Source organism: Astatotilapia calliptera, chromosome 12, assembly GCF_900246225.1.
Source record: "Astatotilapia calliptera chromosome 12, fAstCal1.2, whole genome shotgun sequence".
NCBI classification, from domain to species: Eukaryota; Metazoa; Chordata; class Actinopteri; order Cichliformes; family Cichlidae; genus Astatotilapia; species Astatotilapia calliptera.
In genome coordinates, this window is record NC_039313.1 from 31207300 (window position 1) to 31213654 (window position 6355).

Below are 6355 nucleotides of genomic sequence, written 5' to 3' on the forward strand. Positions count from 1 at the left end.
TAGTGAGCCAGACACCAACAGATTACCCACATGATAGCCTCAGACTCCTCAGTTTCCATACAGAGTGTATCTGACCACCTAAAAAGCAGGTATCCATTCAATTAACTTTTACTATTAAAACAATAGTAAAAGTACCTTTAATAGTACAAAAACAAATATTGTTCTCTTCCTCTGTGCTGTCATTCCTGGTAAAGTCCCTCTTATCATATTAATATTAATAGTATACATGAGTGAGAGTCTGTATTTAGTGAGGATTAACAAATGTTCCTGACCACAACCGTCTTTTATGTAAAGATCCTTGTGTACGACCGACAAACCTTACTGGACATAAAAGACGGTCTTTCTTATAACTTTCCGGAGTTCAAGTTTTGCAACACGGACGCTCCGTTTGCAGACCCCCCATTCATCTCACCTGAGACGCCTTTGTTCTCTGGCCCTGGAGGCCGCAAACGCCGACGCAGAGGGAGAAGATCTGGCGTTCTGGTTCGACTGAGACGGCGCACTTACAGACCACCGTTACCCAGTTTATTACTGGCTAATATGCAGTCTCTGGAGAACAAGCTGTGCGAGCTTCGGGCACGGATCTCATTCCAGCGAGAGATGCGGGACTGCTGCGTGATCTGCCTCACAGAAACCTGGCTATCGGACAAAGTACCGGACTCCGCAATACAACTGCCGGGGTTCTCTGTGCACCGCGCGGACAGGTCACAGGATCTTACTGGGAAAAGCAGAGGCGGTGGTGTGTGTTTCATGATCAACAACAGCTGGTGTGATTATGCGAACGTGCACCCGGTCAAATCCTTCTGCTCACCGGACCTGGAGTACCTGATGATTAAGTGCCGGCCATTCTGGCTACCGAGGGAATTTACAGCAGTGATTATTACGGCTGTTTACATTCCCCCACAAGCCGACACTGACCGTGCACTCAGGGAACTGTACAGCGCGATCAGCAGCGAGGAAACCGCACACCCAGAGGCAGCGTTTATCACAGCCGGAGACTTTAATAAGGGAAACCTGAAGAAAGTCTCACCAAAACTCCATCAACACATCCTTTTCAACACACGTGGAAACCGGCAACTCGACCACTGTTACACCTCTTTCCGGGATGCGTACAAAGCCCTCCCCCGCGCCCCATTCGGCCAATCAGATCACTGCTCCATCCTGCTCCTGCCCGCCTACAGGCAGAAGCTGAAACAGGAAGCTCCAACCCGGAGGGCGGTGCACTGTTGGACGGACCAATCGGAGTCTGCGCTGCGGGACTGTTTTGATCACGCGGACTGGGAAATGTTTCACGTGGCCGCCAGAGACATTGATGAATACACAGACTCAGTCTGTGGATTTATCAGGAAATGCGTGGAAGATGTCGTCCCATCCAGAACAGTCAAATCCTTCCCAAATCAAAAACCCTGGATTAACGGAGATGTTCGCGCGGCACTGGCGGCACGGAGCACCGCCTTTGCCTCCGCGAACACATCGGACTACAAACACGCACATTACCAACTCCGGAAGACGATCAAAGCAGCCAAACGTGAGTACAGGGACAGGGTGGAACAACAGTTTGACAACCCTCGGAGTATGTGGCAGGGACTAAACACGATCACAGACTTTAGAGGGAAAACCAGCACACCGCAGACCACGGCCTCTCTGTGTGAGGATCTAAACGTATTCTACGCTAGATTCGACACAGCGAACACCATGAGACCGGACAGTGTGCGCACCGCGGATGACGTCAGTGCGCACACTGTGTCTGAGGAGGATGTGCGGAAGTGCTTCAGGAAGGTGAACGCACGCAAAGCTACTGGTCCGGACGGGATTCCCGGCCGCGTCCTCAGGTCATGCGCGGCTCAGCTGGCTGGAGTGTTCACGCACATCTTCAACCTTTCCCTCTCTCTATCTGTAGTCCCAGCCTGCTTCAAAATGGCCACCATCGTCCCTGCACCCAAATCCTCCACCATCTCCTCATTGAACGACTGGCGACCTGTAGCCCTGACCCCCATCGTAAGCAAATGCTTCGAGAAGCTGGTCAGGGACTTCATCTGCTCTGCACTACCCGACTCACTGGACCCTCTACAGTTTGCATACTGCCACAACAGGTCCACTGATGATGCCATAGCCCTGACACTACACACTGCCCTGTCACACCTGGAGAAGAGAGACACGTATGTGAGGATGCTGTTTGTAGATTACAGCTCAGCATTCAATACCATCGTTCCCTCGAAGCTGGACAGGAAACTGCAGGATCTAGGACTGAGCAGCTCCCTCTGCAGCTGGATCCTTAGCTTCCTGTCTGACAGACGCCAGGTGGTCAGACTGGGCAGCATCACCTCATCCCCCATCACACTGAACACTGGTGCTCCACAGGGGTGTGTACTGAGCCCTCTCCTGTACTCACTCTACACCTACGACTGCACAGCCACTAACAGCTCCAACATCATTGTGAAGTTTGCGGACGACACTACAGTGGTGGGTCTTATCACCAACGGTGATGAGACGGCTTACAGGGAGGAGGTCAGCGCCCTGACCCACTGGTGTCAAGACAACCATCTCACCCTCAACGTCGCAAAGACAAAGGAGTTGATAGTGGACTTCCGGAGGTGCAGAGAAGTACACACCCCCATCACCATCAGCGGCGCTGCTGTGGAGAGAGTGAGCAGCTTCCGGTTCCTTGGTGTACACCTGGCTGAGGATCTTACGTGGTCAGTACACACAAACAAAACAGTGAAGAAGGCGCAGCAGCGCCTCTTCTTTCTCAGGAGACTGAAAAGATTCGGCATGAGCCCCCGCATCCTCAGGACCTTCTATCACTGTGCCATTGAGAGCATCCTCACTGGATGCATCACCACCTGGTATGGCAACAGCACCGCCTACAACTGCAAAGCTCTCCAGCGAGTAGTGCGGTGCTCTGAACGGATAATTGGAGGTGAGCTTCCCTCCCTCCAAGACATCTACAGGAAGCGGTGCCTGAGGAAAGCGGGGAGGATCATCAAGGACTCCAGTCACCCCAGCCATAAACTGTTCAGACTACTTCCATCAGGAAGGAGGTTCTGCAGCATCCGGTCCCGTACCAGCAGACTGAGAGACAGCTTTTTCCACCAGGCCATCAGACTGCTGAACACATCATAGACACCTCAGCTTCACTACTGGAACTTCAACATTATGCACTCCACACTGTATATAAATGCCACTTGTTTTGCACATATTCAACTCTGTATATTTTATATATTTTATTATTATTATTATTATTTTATTTTATTTTTTTACTATTTAATTTGTAAAAATGTGTATACACACACACACACACACACACACGTAGGAAAATATTTAGTATACACATCCAGAAATGCATACACTATTATATATTGTACATATATTTATTAGTTTCAGGTTGGCCATTCTTGTATTTTGCTCGTTTGTGTTGTTGTGTTTGCACATCTCTGTTGCTTGTGGGGCTCGCACACAAGAATTTCACTCGCATGTGCTGTGCCAGTGTGCCTGCACATGTGATGTGACAATAAAAAGTGATTTGATTTGATTTGATTTGATATAGCAAACAGTTAAATGTTGGACAATCAATGGATTTAAAAAACATAACAAATTCTCCAAATGTGTGTTTTTCAGCACAAATCTGACACAATCAATGTGTCTCAGCTCAGCTCAACAGTGTAGAAATTTAGTTTAAGTTTCATTCATTACAGTCAACAGGCAGCACGGTTGAGTGGTGGTTAGCAACATTGCCTCACAGCAAGAAGGCCCTGAGTTTGTCTCCACCACCTGGCCGGGGTCTTTCTGTGTGGACTTGTCATGTTTGCGTGGGTTCTCTTTCTCTGTAAGTAGATGCCCTCAATATAAAAACGAAAAAGGAAAACAAGTAAAATATTGTGAGTTTATCTTAATATAGCATTAAAATGAGACCAAGAATGTGAAGTGTTTGGTATATTACTTATTGAGGAACACTGCAATCAGTAGAGGTGGGCAGATCTATCTAAATATTGATCATATCGACACCGACTCTGGTATTGGTATGGGATTGATACGATCGGATCGATGATTTGTTTCTATCCCACGTTTTTGTATTAAATTAGTACATTTTTTGGAAATTAAAATAGGACCTCAAACCTCCACAATGAAAAATGTCAAACAACAGAAGTTGACCCAAAGACCTTTAGAGACAGGAACATTTACATTCCAGGTCTCCAAAAACCCAGTTTCAAAATACTTGAAAAGCTGGAAGGTGTGTTTTGTTGTGTTAGCAAAAATCAGAGTGAGTTAGTGGTCACAATTTGCAAACTGATGATGGGCCATCTGTTAAGTCATGACACACTGCTCTCCCCAACATAAGCTGCCTACATAGGTTAAAAGTATCGGTACTGACCCTGTATTTACTTGGTATTAAATCAATATAAAAATCTGCAGTCTCACACAGCACTAGCAATCAGCTGATTGCCACTAAACCAGTTTTACAAGATTTATTTTTTCAGTTGCAACAGATGAAATGAGTCATGCTAGATACGTTTGTAAATATACATGATTGAAACTAATGAGTCTAATGTGTTGTTAGAGTGAGAATTCACTAACTTTGAAGCAGAGCTGAGTTCAGACATTCAGCATTAACCAAACTGATCTGGTGAGTTCGTATTGATGCACATTCATTTTAGTGCTGTGAAAAGGTAGTGGGTGTGTGGGGTGAAGTCAGCGCTCTTCTGTGGAAAAAACCAGAGGCAATTAATTCACTCGGGTGCGAGTGGGTATACTGTCGGTAAGAGACTTTTGCCATTTTTGTTTGGATCATTTGCTATTGTTTGTGCCTATTTTTAATGTGTCATTGGACTTTTTTAGTGTGACCACGAATTTTAATAGAAGAATTGATCAAGCCCTAGATCGACTGCGCGCAGGGACACTGATCAATATTGTAGGTATATTGAGTGTTTGTTTTAGCTTCATGATTTTGAATGGTTTCATAAAATTGATATTTTATTGGGTAATATTTTAATCGATAATGTTGTTTGTGTTTTTCAGCTGTGCTGTCTCTGCTGTCCTTTTTTCGTTCTTTTGATTGATTTGTAATTTTGTTTTGGTTAGTCCGTCCAGCCGTAAAGGCGGTTATTGATTGAGAGTAAGTTGTGTAAGGGCGGACTAACCTCCCTTTTTGTTTTTGGTCTAATTGTTTGTGCCACTTCCCTTTATCTCCCAGATCGCAGGCCATGCATAGCACTGATTCCCAGCTGTGCTGAGACCTGAATTGTTTGCAGTGTGTGCCACGATTGCAGTGTTGCTAAACGGGGTGTGACGGGTTGCAGTGTTGTTATTTTCGCACAGTTTGTGTGGTAAGTCTCATGTGCAGCTGGGATATCAGCAGGATGTATTGCAAGTCCTGTCTGGAAATAACTGGGAATTTGTATGTCTAACTAATGTGATAAATAAATGATCATGTTTCTTTGCCCCGTTTACTCATACCTTGTCCTCGGTTACAGAGATTTAACAATTCAATGACGCATCCACCTTATTTATTAAAAAGTCTCTTTATCGGTATCTGCGATACTGGCCTGTATTTACTTGGTATCACATCCATACCAAAATGTGCAGTATTGCACACCAGTAGAACACATATATACACATACATGAGGAGGTGAACAAAACTAACCTGGAAGTACTATCTCTCCCTCTGGAGCAGCAGCGCAGTACAGCAAACTTATGACTTCGTTCCAGCTACACCCAAAGAATATGCCATACATATGGGTATTATGATGCTATTTAAAGCTATTCAACCTTGCATATGGAAATGAAACTGGGACAGAATTTTCACCTGTGCCATTTTCTCTGAGAGAGGAGATAAAAGAAATGCAAGTGGATAGTGACAATCTATCTGAACCCACAGGGCCTGGTGAGGATGAGCTTTAAACTCATTTGCAGTCTAACTTACAGATTCAACCACTGGGACACACTTATATAGACATTACAAGGTCTACCTGTCACAGAAAGCCACAACAGTTTCTGACTTATGAATCATTGGGTGAACCCTCAGTGCAGTCACATGCAGCACTTAATCTAGTTGGGGAAACGCACAGCACCACAGTTACTTATCACAACCATACCATCATGCACTGTATTTCCATGCCCACCATTGGCAATTGTGCCGCCTGCGTGTATGTCACATTCACCAATGTACTGCACCCCAATACCATACTCACCATACCAGTATCACGCATCACTAACCCCATCTGCATACACATCACCCCTATTGTTTAAAGTAATTCTTGGACTGATAAAATCAGTTATGATAAGTTTTGAGAGAGTTTGTAAAAAAAGTTTTAAATGTCATGATTTTGTGAATGTCGGGAACCATTTTATTTTTGTC